The sequence below is a fragment of the Macrotis lagotis genome, chromosome 1 (assembly GCF_037893015.1).
Source record: "Macrotis lagotis isolate mMagLag1 chromosome 1, bilby.v1.9.chrom.fasta, whole genome shotgun sequence".
Taxonomy (NCBI): domain Eukaryota; kingdom Metazoa; phylum Chordata; class Mammalia; order Peramelemorphia; family Peramelidae; genus Macrotis; species Macrotis lagotis.
This window is the reverse complement of record NC_133658.1, coordinates 735597734-735614243: the sequence shown is the minus strand read 5'-3', so window position 1 is coordinate 735614243 and position 16510 is coordinate 735597734.

The following is a 16510-nucleotide window of genomic DNA, read 5'->3' as shown; positions in this document are numbered from 1 at the left end:
ATCAGCCCCATTTTGGTGTCATAAAAGGAATTTGGCAGAATTCCCTCTTCACCTATTTTTTCAAATAGAATTGGAACTAATTGTTCCTTGAATGTTTGGTAGAATTCACTTTGAATCCATCTGGCTCTGGAGATTTTTTCTTAGGGAGTTCCCTGATGACTTGTTCAATTTCTTTTTTTCAGAGATGGGTTTTTTTAAGTATTTAATTTCTTCTTCTTTTAACCTGGTCAGCTCATATTTTGCAAATATTCGTCCACTTCAATATTGGCATAGTTAGGCAAAATAGCTCCAAATTTTTACTTTAATTTCCTCTTTATTGGTGGGGAATTCACCTTGTTCATTTTTGATACTGGTAATTTTATTTTCTTCTTTCTTTTTTTAAAATCAAATAAACCAAAGGTTTGTCTATTTTATTGGGTTTTTTCATAAAATCAACTCTTAGTTTTATTTATTAATTCAATGGTTTTCTTACTTTTTATTTTATTAATTTCTCCTTTGATTTTCAGAATTTCTAATTTAGTATTTAAGATTTTTAATTTGTTCTTTCTCTTAGTTTTTTTTAGTTGCATACTCAATTCATTGATCCCTTTCTCTATTTAATTCATGTATGCATTTAGAGATATAATATTTCCCCTAATAACTTCTTTGGCTGAATCCCACAAGTTTTGGTATGTTGTCTCTTTATTGTCATTGTCTCATTCTTTAGAATTAGGTTATTTAGTTTCCAATTAATTTTGGGTCTATCTCTCCATGGTCCTTTATTGCACATAATTTTTATTGCATCAGGTTCTGAAAAGAAAGCATTTAATATTTCTGCCTTTCTGCATCTGGTTATGAAGTTTTTATGTCCTAATAAATGGTCAATTTTTGTGTGCCATGTACTATAAAGAAAAGGTATATTCCTTTCCATCCCCATTTAATTTTCTCCAGAGATCTATCATACCTAACTTTTCCAATATTTTATTCATCTCCTTAACTTCCTTCTTGTTTGGTTTACCTAATTTTATCTAATTTATTTAATTCTGAGAGAAGGAAGTTCTGATCCCCCATCAGTAGAGTTTTGCAGTCTATGTCTTCCTGTAACTGATTTAGCTTTTCACCTAAGAATTGGTGCTCACGTATTTTGTATTGGAATGGCTTCATCATCTCTGGTACCTTTTAGGAGGATATAGTTACTTTCCTTTATCTCTTTTAATGAGATCAATTTTTGCAATTGCTTTGTTTTCTATTCCTGCTTTTTTCACTTCAGCTGAATCATAATATATTGTGCTCCAGCCTTTTACCTTTATTGTGTGTATCTCTCTGCTTCATATGTTTCTTGTAAGCAGCATATTGTAGGATTCTGTTTTTTTTTATCCTCTTCACTACCACTTCCATTTTATGGAAGAGTTCATCCCATTTACAGTTATAATTACTAACTCTTTATTACTCTCCATGCTATCTCCCCTCTATTTGTCCTTTTTTCCCTCCCTTTACTCTGTCCCTCCTAAGCAGTGTTTTACTGCTGAATTCCATCTCCCTCAATCTGTCCCCTTCTATCAGCCCCTCTCCCTTTTCCCTTTTTTTCCTTCCCTCCCTTCTATTAGTTCTTCCTTCACTCCCCCCCCCTTTCCCCTCCTAATACTTGAAGGGTAAGATAAATTTCTAAACTCAATTGAATATTTGTGTTATTCCCTCTTTAAGTCAAATCCAATAAGAGTAAGATTCAAGTAGTTCTCACCCTTTTTCCTCCCCTCTGCTTCAATAGGTCCTTTGCAACCTCTTTATATGATATAATTTATCCCATTCTGGTTCCCACTTCCTCCAGTTTTATTACAATCACCCCCTTTTTTAATGTCTTAATTTTTTAAAATCATTCCATCAAAATCAACTTATGACCATACCTTCAGCCTAAAGTATATTCCCTCTAATAGAGAGTAATTGAGAATTTTCCTCCCGAGTAAGGATGTACTCAGTCTTATTGAATAGCAGTCTTTCTTTCCCGCTATTACCTTTTCATGAGTCACTTGAGTCTCATGTTTGAAGATCAAATTTTCTATTCAGCTCTGGTCTTTTCATCAGGAAAGTTTGAAAGTCTCCTATTTCATTAAATATCCATCTTTTCCCATGAAAGATTATGCTCAATTTTGCTGAGGAGTTTATTATTAGTTGTAATCCAAACTCCCTTGACCTCTAGAATATCATATTCCAGGCCCTTCAGTCCTTTAATGTTGATACAGTCAGGTCCTGTGTAATCCTGACTGTGGCTCCTCAGTATTTGAATTGCTTCTTCTGGTCACTTGCAAGATTTTCTCCTTGATCTGATGATTCTGAAGGTTGACTACAATATTTTTTAGTGTTTTCATTTTATGATACCTTTCAGGAGGTGATTGGTGGATTCTTTCAATGACTATTTTGTCCTCTGGTTCCAGGAGTGTAGGGTAGTTCTTCTGGATGATTTCTTTCTTTTTTTTTTAATTATAAAGATTTTTATTTATTTTGAGTCTTACAATTTTTCCCCTAATCTTACTTCCCTCCCCCCACAGAAGGCAATTTGCCAGTCTTTACATTGTTTCTATGGTATACATTGATCCAAATTGGATGTGATGAGAGAGAAATAATATCCTTAAGGAAGAAACATAAAGTATAAGAGATAGCAAGATCAGACAATAAGTTTTTTTTTCCCCTAAACTAAAGGTAATAGTCCTTCATCTTTGTTCAAACTCCACAATTCTTTCTCTGGATACAGATGGTATTCTCCATCACAGACAGCTCCAAATTGTCCCTGATTGTCGCACTGATGGAATGAGCAAGTCCATCAAGGTTGATCATCACTGAGGCGGCTAGGTGTCAAAGTGGATTAAGCACTGGCCCTAGAGTCAGTAGTACCTGGGTTCAAATCCAATCTCAAACACTTAATAATTACCTAGCTGTGTGGCCTTGGGCAAGCCACTTAACCCCATTTGCCTTGCAAAAACCTAAAAAAAAAAAAAAGATTTATCATCACCCCCAAGTTGCTGTTAGGGTATACAGTGTGTTCTTCTGGTTCTGCAAATCTCTCCAGGATTCCCTGAATTCCCATCCCTCCTGGTTTCTAATAGAACAATAATGTCCCTCACATACATATACCACAATTTGCTAAACTGTTCCCCAAATGAAGGACATTTACTTGACTTTCAATTCTTTGCCACCACAAACAGGGCTACTGTGAATATTTTCATACAAGTGATGTTTTTACCCTTTTTCATCATCTCTTCAGGGTATAGACCCAGTAGTAGTATTGCAAAGGGTATGCACATTTTTAATTGCCCTTTGGGCATAGTTCCAAATTGCTCTCCAGAAAGTTTGGATGAGTTCAGTGTAATAGTGTCCCAGATTTCCTACAAACCTTCCAACAATGATCGTTATCTTTTCTGGTCATATTGGCCAATCTGAGAGGTGTGAGGTGGTACCTCAGAGAAGCTTTAATTTGTATTTCTCTAATAAGTAATGATTTAGAGCAATTTTTCATATGACTATGGATTGCTTTGATCTCCTCATCTGTAAATTACTTTTGCATATCTTTTGACCATTTCTCAATTGGGGAATGGCTTTTTTAAAAAATTTGACTCAGTTCTCTATATATTTTTGAAACGAGTCCTTTGTCAGAAACATTAGTTGTAAAGGTTGTTTCCCAGTTTACTACATTTCTTTTGATCTTGGTTACGGTGGTTTTGTCTGCGCAAAAGCTTTTTAATGTAATGTAATAAAAATCATCTAATTTGTTTTTAGTGATGTTCTCCATCTCTTCCTTAATCATAAAACTTCTCCCCTTTCCATAGATCTGGCAGGTAAACTAGTCCTTGATCTTCTAGTTTGCGTATAATATTGTTTTTTATGTCTAAACCCTGTGTATACTGGATGCTTTCTTGAAGAGTGAAATACAGGCTTTTTTTAAAATCATGGCTTTCAGGTAGTCCAATTTCTTAAATGATATTGCCTGGCTATATTTTCCAGGTCAGTTGTTTTATCAGTGAGGTATTTTACATTTTTTTCCTATTTTTCCATTTTTTTTATTTTAACAAATTCTTGGTTTCTCATGAAATCATTAGCTTCTACTACTATTTTTCAGGGAGATTTTTTTTTTAGCTTTTGCATTTCATTTCCATTCGAAAAATTTTGTTTTTAAAAGAGCTGTTATTTTTTTTCCAGTTGCCCAAATTGTATTTTTAATTATATAAATATTTTATTTGTTTTCCATATATATATAATAGTAGTTTCTACCTATCATTTTTGGTAAGATTTTGAATTTTACACTTCCCCCCTTCTCTCCTCCATCCTCCCCCCCCCCCCCCCAGCCAGAGAGCAATCTGACAATCTTTGTTTTCATACTATGCATTGAGAAAAATTGAATGTATTGAGAGAAAAAATATATCCTTGGAAAAAAAATTCCAATTGTATTTTTAAAAGATTTTTTTCTTCTGTCACTTTTTTTTTTGTAAGATGTCAATTTTCTCTTGCATTTCTTTTCCCAAATTTTCCCCTTGATTTTTAAAATCCTTTCTGAGTGCTAAGAATTCTTTCTGGATTGGAGACCACTTCAAGTTCTCCATAGCTTCACATGTAGCATCCCTTCTGTTCTCATTTTCTGAGCTTGTTTTGCCCATCCCTGTCTCCAAGTTAGCTTTCAATGGATGGGTATTTTTCTAGACTTTATTCATTTTGAGTTTGTTACCTATCTCAAGATTCTTGTGATGGGGGAGGGACTTGCTTGCAGATCTATCCTGGGCTATTAAAGTTATGACTTCCTAGGGGTTGCTCAGTGGACTGACTGGTAAGGGAAGCCTGAAGTTCTCTCTTTTGGGGCTCTCTGTCCTAGAGATGTCAGCAGCCCACTCCCCAGAGTGGAAACACCCTGGGCCATCTCTGTATTATCCACAGGCAGTCCAGTCCTGGGCTAGACAGGCCAAGCTGGAAATACCAGGGCCTCTCTCAGCTGAGAAGTCAACTTCCCACTCCCTCCTCCCAGGAGGAAACAGCTGGGGCTAAATCTGAGCTGTTTGCACAGGAGCACCTGGGGCTCTCTCCATGGATCAGCTGTCAGAGCTGGGGAACTCAGCTGCCCTGGGTCGTTGGTAAAGGTAGGAACACCTGGGGTCTTCTGCCATTGTTTCCAGCAAGATGCCAGGCCCTCTTCCCAACTCACAATGCCAGGAACTCGCTGTCAGGATGGGCTGTCTAGACCAGCGGCACAGGCTGAATGTGGCTCCTGGGCACCCGCCCAACCTTTCCCTGTGTGCTGGAGATGCCCACCATCGTAGCCAAGACCCAACTCCAAAGCCTCCACTCCCAGCTAAGGATCTGAGGATCTCATCTCACCCTGCAGCCCAGGCACCGGGTCTTTGCTCTCTGTCCACTCTACTCCTCACCAACAACAGACCTTGCTGGAAGATGTTTCACCACCGCTCCAGAAGATGTTTCACCATCACTATAGAAGATATTAAAGATTTGATTAATGGCAGTTTTGAGGAAAATTCATGAACACAAAAGAAATCCTGGTTTCCACCATCTTGATCGGAAGTCTCCCAGATAAATTTCATTTTTTTTTTCTAGCTCTAGAAAAGAATTCTTTGGTGATTTCATTGGCATAACACTTAATAAGTATATAACTTTACTAGAAGTGTCCTTTTATCATAAGACTCAACTTACCTGTGAGCAATTAATTGTTTAGATCTGTCTTTGTTTGAGAAGTGTTTTGTAATTGTGTTCATATACTTCTGGCTTTGTCTTGATCAGTTGATGCCCAAATATCTTATATTGTTTGCTATTATTTTATTTGATTTTTATCTTCTTTTTTTGATTTTTGTAAGCCAGTGAGGTTAAATGACTTGCTCAAGATCATCGGATTTGAACTCAGGTGCTCGTAGCTCCGGGGCGGTGCTCTATTCGCTGCATCACCTAGCTGCCACCTGTTTGTAGTTATTTTAATTAGAATTTCTCTTTCTGTGTTTTTCCGTTGGACTTTGTTGATGAAATATAGAAATGCTGATGATTTATGTGTTTCAAGTAGTTTTTAAATTGATTCTCTAAGGTTCTTGAAATTTACTATCATATCATTTGCATATAAAAAGAGTTTTATTTCCTTGTTTCCTATTGCTATTCATTTAATTTCTTTTTTTCTTGTTATTGCTATAGCTAGCTTTTCTAGTACAATATTATATAATAATGGTGATAATGAGCATCCTTGGTTCACCCCTGATCTTCCTGGAAAGGTTTTTAGTTTGTTCCTATTAAAAATATCGGCTCTTAATTTTAAATAAAATACTATTCATCATTTTAGGAAAGACTCCATTTATCCTTACACTTTCTAGTGTTTTTAACAGGAATGAATGTTGTCAAAGTTATTTCTGTATCTCCTGAATAAGTGTTGTCAAAAGTTATTTCTTTATCACTTGATACATATCATAAGATTTTTGTTTTTTGTTATTGACATAGCCAGTTATGCTTATGAGTTTTCTAATATTAAGCCAATCCTGCATTCCTGGCATAAATCTCACCCTGACATAATGTATAATGTTTATAATTTATTCCCATAATCTCCTTGTTAATGTTTTGTTTAAAAATCTCTGTATCAATATTCATTAGGGAAACTGGTGCATGGTTTTCTTCCTCTGTTTTTGATCTTCCTAGTTCAGTTATCAAAACTATACTTGTGTCACAAAAGGAATTTGGTAGAATTCTTTCTTTATATATTTTTTCCAAATATCTTTGGGATTAATTATACTTTAAATGATTGGAAGAATTAATTTGTAAAATTCAATCTAGTCCTGGGGATTTTTTCTTTAGGATCTGATTTATGACTTCTTTAATTTCTTTTTTCTAGGATAGCATTATTTAATTATTCTATTTCCTCTTCTATTAATAAGGGCAATTTGTATTTTTGTAATTATTTATTCATTTCACTTAGATTTGTGTTTTACTCTCACATAATTGGGCAAAACATCTCTTAATAATTGCTTTAATTTCATCTTCATTGATGGTACATGCCCTCTTTTCATTTTTAATACTAATAATTTAGTTTTATCCTTTTGCTTTTTTTAATCAAAGTAACCAATAGTTTATTTGTTTTTTTTTAAACTAAAATCAGCTCAATGGTTTTCTTACTTTCAATTTTATTAGTCGTTCCTTTGATTTTTCAGGATTTCCAGTTTGGTATTTAATTGGGAATTTTTAATTTGTTCTTTTTCTGTTTGTTTTTTTAGTTGTATGTCCAATCCATTGATCTACTCTTTCTCTCTTTTACTGATATATGAATTTGGGGATAAAAATCCCCCCCCCCAAAGTTCTGCTTTGGGTGCATCCCACAAATTGTGGAATGTTTTCTGATTGTTGTCATTCTCTATCTTTTGGGGAGGGGGCTTTTGCAAGGCAGTAGGGTTAAGTGACTTGCCCAAGGTCATACAGCTAAGTAATTATTATGTATCTGAGGTCACATTTGAATTCAGGCCCTCCTGACTACAGGGCTAGTGCTCTATCCACTGTGCCACCTAGCTGCCCCTGATGTCATTCTCTTTCATGAAATTATCAATTGTTTCTGTGTTTTGTTTTTTGACCCACTCATTCTTTAGGATTAGATTATTATTTCATTTCCTATTAATTCTTAATCTGTAGTTCCACCGCCTTTTAATGAATATAATTTTACTGCATTATAGTTTCAAAAGGATGCTTTTGATAGGGTTTTTTTTTGCATTTTTGTCACATTTTTAATGTCCTAATACATGGTCTTTTTTTGTGTGTATGAAGGTGTCATGAAAAAAGTATTCCAGAGGTCTATCATATTGAAGAGTGAAAGGTTAAGTAGAGATCTTCCCTATCAGCCGTTATGGTCCAAGGAGAAGGAATTCCCTGAGCTCACTGAACCAAAGCATGATTGATCAAGACAGGTTCTAACTGAACCAAGGCATGATTGATTGATTAAGGCATGTTCTTGGGCAGGCAGTGCTGGGGAACATTCCTAGTAAACATGTTTTGGGGTCCACACCTGGGGACTTGGCCTGAGTATTTACCACAAGACACCTGGAGAAAGTGAATGTACTCAGAATTTGAGGGTGTTTGGGCTGAAATTCATGGATCACTGAGTTCAGCTGAAGGAACCCACTGATCATTGAGTTCAATTTTGTAAATCCTTGGACTTGTACCACTTTTTTGTGAGCACTATAAAGGCCTTATTTGAGAAAGTGGGCTTTAGAAGTCACCCTCTTCAGAGAGGATGCCCTGCCAAAGAGACTTCCCAGTTGAGACCCTGGAGGCTGTGTGGTGACTTGACTTCCCCAGCCAGTCAGATTTCTAGGTGCTGGAGCCTCCTCGATTGGGTAACTTTTCTCTTCTTTATCTCTTATCTTTCCTTTCCTTTTTCTATGCTGATGTTTTTCTTCATTTTGCATATATGCAATAGTAAATCTTTCGGATTATAATTATAATAATTTTGTGTTATAATCTTGAGTTATAAATATATGTAATTGCTTATAATCTGAGGTTATGAGTATATTAATCATTAAATTCTCATTTTTAAGACTTAAGAGAGAGTGTCTGTCACCATTATGGAACAAATTTCAGCTGACCAAATTAAAAGTCTGCACAGTACATAGCCCTTTTTGTTACATATGTCTAACTTTTCTAGATTCTTTATATCTCCTTAACTTTCTTATTTATTTTATATTTAGATTTATCTAGTTCTAAAAGGGGGAAAATTGTAGTTCCCTCACTAGTATGGTTTTACCCTTCTGTGACTTATTTAACTTTTCCTTTAAAAATTTCCTTCTATGCCATTTAGTGCATATGTTTAATATTGGTATTATTTTATGTCAAGATCACCTTTTAGCAAAATGTAAATCTTTTAAAATTAGATCTATTTTTGCCTTTTTGTGTTTTGTAACAATGATTTGTTCTATGTTTCTTAAGCAGAAATATAATAGATTCTGTTTCAGTGTCATTTTAATTTTGTATTAACTATCTGTTTCAAGTGTGTATCTTGTAAATAATATATTGTTGTATTCTGATTTTTAATCTATTCTGCTATTCACTTCCATTTCATGGATGTATTCTTCTAATTTCCCATTCATATTTATGATTGCTGTGTATTTCCCTCTTTTACCAAGCTGTTATATTTTGATAGTTCTCTTGTATAACTCTCATTTCTTTTCTTAATTGTTCCTCTATCATTCATTTTACTTTTAAAATGATCTTTTATTTTTGTTGAGTTTATGTCTAATTGCATTTTTCTTTGAGATTTGTTTACAGCTGTCTTGACATTATTATTTTCTTCTGATCATGATCTTCCTTGTCACCTTAATAGCTTTTTTTATGGACAGGTACTTTTGGGGTTTGTTTTTCAGCCTGTTTCTTGGTTTTGAACTTTATGTTAAAGTTGTGTTCTACTCACCTATTGGAAGGGTGAAGGGGAATTGTCCCTTCAGGGCTTCAGGCTTTTTCTCATTGCTGTTTTCAGAACTAGTTCTGGAGGTTTGGAAGTTTTTGATGCTTCCAAGGTAATTTGATTCAGGGAGAGATCCTGATTACTGATCTCCTGCTTTCTGCTCTGGTATCCAGAAAGTGTCCCTGCTCCCTAGGGATTGCAAGTTCTATTTTTCCTCAGGGTCCCTTTTTTGGTGGGAATGGAAGTGCTCTTCTCTGCTCCAGAACTGAGACTCAGAAGTAGATATAGACAATAGAATTGTGCCCTTACTTGCTCCCAGTACTAGCACAGGAGTCCCCTATAATCTCCTTTTGACTGGCTGCCCAATACTCTACCATAGATCATATAAATATAACCTAGATCTGATTTATTTGATTTTGCTTCTAGACTTCAAATTGGAGACCACAGCAAAAGGCTAATTTTATTAATTTTTTATTCTATACTTTATACCAGAATTTTTTTAAATGCTCAAATTAACAAATAAAAATTTAAAAATCATCACACATGAAATTGTAAGCTCTACTACTTTATTTAAAATGTTAATATAAACTTTAATAAGATAATAAAAGCAACCTTGTTTCTGGTTCCCTTCCTGAATTCATATATACGTATATATACATACATATATATATATATATATATTTTAGATTGTGTTAGTTTTCCTTAGTATTTGTCAGTGAATATATTGCTATTTAGAATCTGTTTTCATGCACTGTCTTCTACTATGGCATTTATTCTTTCCATTCATCATTTCTTATGACAAACATATCCAATTACCTACAGGTCACAAACTGGTCAATTGTTTCCTTAATCATGGAACACAGGAGCTGTTTTCTGTTTTTGCTTTTGTAACCCCTGTACCAAGTCTTATTGGTATGAAACTCCCTCCTTATTGATGGGGATGAAGGTTCTGCCCTGCTTGAGGGGAAGGGCAGGGTTGATAAAAGGTAAGAGCTTCAGTTCTCAGCCATTCCTTATATGTAGACCCTTCAAGTGGGAGTCCCCCTTTGGGACTCTTCAAGCCAAAAATCTTCAAATATAAGAAATGGCTTTCTGTTATGAAAAAGAAGACAGAAAAGGCCATCCCCACTTCAAGTTGCTGAAGGAAAAGCCTGGGAAGACATAAGGAGTGCTGGCAGTCCCTATCATATTTCTACTTCCAACTTGCTGCACTAAAAACTTTGGGAAATTTCTCCTTGAGTGAGATCAGGACCTTCTCTCTTGATTAAGCCGAGTTATCTACCTCCCAAAGAAAGTGCTCTCCTTCACCTTATCTTGTCTGGTACATAATTTCCTGGATATATCTGCTCAGGCTATGTGTTTTCTCTATGAAATTGATGAGAAAGGAGTCAAGTCTTAGTTATAGATCTTGGGGGCCTACTTCCCCTTGGAAATGGTAAAGCAGTCAGAAGTTAACTGAAAACTGATAATATCTCCTAGAATTCTAGATGAACATTTTTAAGGAAATAGAGAGATGTACTTCTAATCTTGTAGCCCTTTTTTCTGAAGAGAGCAGAGTGGTGACCAACAACCCAAAACTTATTGCTTTTCCTCTTGACAGGAATGAAAGTTTCCCTTGGACAAAGATGGGAGGATAAGAGGCTGGAGATGTCTGTTTTGCTTCCTTTTGAAGCATATGATAATCTCATATAGACATCTCTCTATATATGGGGCCCATTCAATCTCTGTCTGATACATCTGCAAACTACTGTGATGGATATCTTTATACAGGTTGGAGGAGGTGTGTGGTGTTCCTTTCAATAATATACTTAGGAAATATATTACTATTAGAGGAAGAATTGGGTTAAAAAGTAAAAACAGCTTACGGTAATTGTCACATAGTGTCAAATTGTTTTCCAAAAAGATTGTATCAATTCACATTCCCACTGGAAATGGGAAAGAATGCCTGGACCTCCAATGCGCTGACAATGACCTAATTTCAAGGTATGTTTTAAAGCATTCATTTCACTTCATTTCAATTTCATTCCATTTCAGTAATCATTTATCAAGCTCTACTATATTGAAGGCACTTCAGAAAGTGATTACCACCAGCTAAAATAAAGCATTTATTTTAAATAAATAAAACAAATTTTAAATAAATAAAATAAAGCTCTTACTGTGTGGACTCCTAGATTAGTATTTACATATAAAATGAATACAAAACCCCTGGCTCATATCTCTTGGTAATTTGAGATGATCAAAGAAAGTCTAAGGATTAGGCAAATAGCTTTTGTCTTCTGATGGAATAACCCAGAATCTTTAATAAATTTATTTTACATCTTTTGTTTATCATTACCTTCCTTATTTTAATTTTTTCTTCACAATGTAAACCTCTTCTGACACCCCATCTTTTGCCTTATTGAATTACAATCCATGTAGATTCATGGATTAAGACATTTGATTATTTTGATCCCTAGCTTAACTGTGGTTATTCAGTCACAAAGTCCCTACTTGTTATTAGCACTATTTTTAGAAATGTAAATATCTTTTATTTCCAATTGACTTCAGATTATGATTTCAAAATTCTTCTGTATAAATATAAATGTTTATTTAAAAAACTCATAGTATCTCCACTCACCTTTAATCCTCAAAGTTGCCTAGGAAAATTGAAGCAATATTATTCAGTGGGTAGAGTATGGGGTCTGGAGTAAGGAAGATATGGATTCAAATTTGATCTCAGCTACTTACTAGATGTATAATCATGAGAAAGCCACTTCATATCTCTCTCTCTCTCTCAATTTGGAAATTTAGAGAACAATATGCCCTTAGATCTTAAACTTCACATTTTATGTTCTGGATTCTTTCTCTACCCCTTCTACAATTTCTCTCATTTTCTCTGATAACACCCTTTATCTCTGCATAACAGAACTCAAAAAGAAATAGATTCTTGCAGGCAACATATTGACTTAGAAATACATAAATTAACATTATCTATACTGTTTTATATTTTTCTTTATTTTGTTTAATATTTCCCAATTAAATTTTACTCTGGTTTCAGAGTTGTAGGCTGCATGTTTGACACCTCTGTTGTCACTATCCCCAGCTCTTATCAACTCAGCTAAACATATCTTTGGTACAGCCTTATATTGTCATATTTCCTTTTCATATTTTTATTCAAGAACATACAATACATACCTAGTTGTAAAAAATTTACAAAAAAAGAAAAAACTAAGCTTAACTGTTCTGAGAAGTTCCCATTGAACAATTTGAACATTTCAAATATATAGAATCCTACTTTTATTACTTTAACAGAAATATCTTGGGTCTTCCTTCCATTTGAATAGCCTATTCTCATTACTCTATGACTTATAACTGAACCCCTCTGAAGTGATTTTCCATTTGCTTTGTGTGTGTGTATACTTATATATGTTGCCTCCTCCATTTAATATGAGCTCCTTTAAAGCAGGGAAGTGATTTGAGAGGGGTTTTTTTCCCCTTTCTTTGTATTCTCAGGTTTTGTACAGTGTCTAGTTCATAATAAACAATAAATGTTTTCTGAGTGATTGATTCTGAGAAAACTACTAAAAATATATTCCTTTGGATTAAGAGATCATCTCATATTAAAATGCATATACTCTGTGAAGGATAACACATAATAGAAATTATATTAGTAATTTATATCTCAGCATTACTTTATCATCTGTTTCTAACAAGACAAACTTAAAGCATTTTTGATGATAGGAGATGAAAAGAAAGGTACCAGATGGTTTGACAATGTCACAACAGGAAGGTCTAAGTGATCTCTAAGGTAAGCCTCTTTTCTCACAAATGAGGAAATTTAGGCTCAAAAAGACAAATTGACCATTACTACAAACTGACTAAAGACCATGTAGTAAGTTAGAATCAAAGCCAAAACTAAAGGATGAGACTTCTTCTATTCCAATGTTTTCCAGTCACACTGGATCCCATAAGCAGGGGGAATAACCATTGAGGAGAATGGAAATAACCCCACCTATATCAGAATCTTGTTGCTGAGTAGCAGCGTCACATGTGAATGAATGAACAGACTCCCTACAACCAGCTGCTGGCATGAAGAGTTGCTTGTGAGTGGAGATTGCATTATTCTTTGCATTACAGCCCTCTTAGCACCATGTCTAGCACAGAGTGGGAACTTAATAAAGACTTGCTGATTGATTGATCATCACAGCTATATGAAAGGAAGATAAAGAAGAAAAGACTGGGGTGACAAAAAGGGAGGAAGACATTAAGAAGAAGATAGAACATTTGGACAGTTTCATCTAAGGGGGGGAAAGGATCAAATTGTTTTGATCCATTTACTACAACTGATTCATCTATATATAGCTAAATGACACAACCCCCAAACTCATCCTCTTTCTATATGTCATCATAAATTTAACCCACTGGAAAAAGAAATGGCAAACAGTATCTTTGCCAAGAAAACTCCATATGGGGTCATAAAGAACTGGATACAACTGAACAATTCACATGTGTGTACACACATTGTTTCCAGGCTTTTTTTCTTAACATGATATGTATATAATATCCTGCCCACTTCTTAAAACATTCAAATCACATTAATAGAACTCACATCCATAGGGAGGGGGGGAACAAAGCAAAGAAACTAGAAAAAAAAGAAAAAATCTTGAATAGCTGACCAGTTCTTCCCTGAATCAAATGGGAAACCCAAGCTGATCAGAGTCTGTGGCCCTGGGGAAATGATCCTTTCTTTTCTTTTCTTTTTGACCAGAGGCTTGAAATCCTCCAGTCACAAATAAGTGTCTACTCTTCTAAAGTAGCAGCAGCCACAAACCAAGAAGTAATCTTCTCACATGAATAGTGTAGAAAGACTAATGCATTGATTTTACCAGATGCAGCTACCTAAGCACTTGCATACACATACATGTATAAACATACATATACACACACAGACCTCTGGGGACGAGGGCTGCATATACAACCCCCCAATCTCATACTCCTTCTGTATGTCATCATTGAAGATGTGTGTAATCTTGGGAAAGCTGCCACTAGAGAAATCAGAAACAACTTTCCTATTTATCACTAAATGCAAAATGCCAACAGGATTTATTGACTAGATTAATCTAGCTGCATCAAATGGCAGTGACTCATTTTCATTTTAAACAGTTTGAATGTGATAAGTGCTCTTCGCCCAGATACTTCCCATTCACTGGATGAGAGGCTATGTGAAACGGGGGCATGCTGAGCACATATTGGGATGAATGTTCATTCACTGGAATCAGAAATACAAATATCCATAGAACCCAAAAAAGAGATCTACAGGTTTAAAAATATAATTATTAATTCTTCGATTCTGTTAAATCGTGGAGGTGGGAAGGAAAGGCACCTATTGTTATGTATTTTTCTTAATAGATTTTGTAAATGTACAAATTTTGGGGAAGAATCTATTCTAGGAAACAATTTTGTGATTTTTACAAACTTTGGGGAAATCTTGAGGAGAGTTTTCCCAAAGTTTGGTGGGGATCTTTAAGTTAATATACTATAAAAATAACATCTGCACTAGATGACTTGGTGAATAAAAGTGCTGGATCTCGAGTAAGGAAGAGTCATCTTCCTGAGACTAGCTGTGTGACCCTGAGCAAGTCACTTAACCCTGTTTGCCTCTGTTTCCTTATCTGTAAAATCTCCTTTCTGAAAAAGATAATGGCAAATCATTCCAGTATCTTGGCCAAGAAAGCCCCAAAAGGGGTTGTGAATTGTCAAGAGTGACGAAAACAACCCAAGAACATACTACAAATATACAAAGTTCTTCCTGACTCCAGGTCCAGAACTCTATCCATTGCATCACCTAGACACTGGCCTTCTTGCTGTTGCACAAATAAAAACCTCCATCTTCTGATTCCAGGAATTTTCACTGGCTATCCTCCATGTCTGGAATGTTCAACAAAGGGCAGCTGGGTGGAACACTGGCCTTGAAGTGAGAAGGGCAGGTGTTCTAATGTAGTCTCAGACACTTGACCCTAACTAGATGTATGATCTTGAACAAGTCATTTAACCCTAATTGTCTCACATCCAGAGCCATTTCCAGTCATCCCAATTTACATCTGGCCACTGGATCCAGAGGGCCCTGGAGAAGAAAGTGAGATTAATGAATTTACAGCATTCCCTCTCTCAAATCCATGAGCATGTCACTGATACCATGGTCTTCTTCAAGAATGAAGGACAAACATCATCATCATCATCATCATCAAAATTCCACATTCTAGTCAGTCTTTCCTAATTCTTCTTAATCCTAGTGCCTTCCCTTTATCGATATTTACTGTTTATTATTTTCTATATGTTGTTTGGAACATTGTTGTTTGTCCATTAGACTGAGTTCTTGGGGCAGCTAGGTGGTGCAGTGAATAGAGCACTAACTCTGGAGTCAGGAGGACCTGGGTCCAAATCAGACCTCAGATACTTAATAATTGCTTAGCTGTGTGACCTTGAGCAAGTCACTTGACCCCATTGCCTTGCAAACACAACAACAACAAAAAAATCCTCAAATAGACTGTGAGTTCTTGAGGGGAAGAGATTGTCACTTGCCTCTTTTTATAAATCAGCATTTAGTATAGTACCTGGTAAATTGTAGACAAGCAATAAATGTTTATTGGCTAACGTGACTACTGATGTAAATTTTCAAATGTACTTGTAAAAAGAGATGTGAGCAAGTCTTCAAACCAGATTAAAAAACATTTTTTACCTTCAGGAAGCTTAGATTCTATTACATTTACTACAGATGAGGAAACTGAGGCCCCAAGGGAATCAGAAGATTGCCCAAGCTCCCATTTATAGGTAACTAGTGTCAGAATCAAGACAAGAGACCAGATCTTCTAATTTCTATTCCAGTGCTCTCTTCCTTATACCACAATGTTTCTAGCTCATAAAGTCAAACAGAATGTAGAACCTGTAACCTCAACATTTCAATAGCTATCATCTGTTAAGTAATATTTTTAAAAAGGGCAGCTGAAGTGGACACAAGGTTATAAAATATGTGTGTAGATGCAACAATAAATCTAAATTGACCATGGGATAGCAAAGTTGAAGAGTGTAAGACTTGAATGAGAAAAACTGCTAGATTCTCACACTTTACACTCAAGA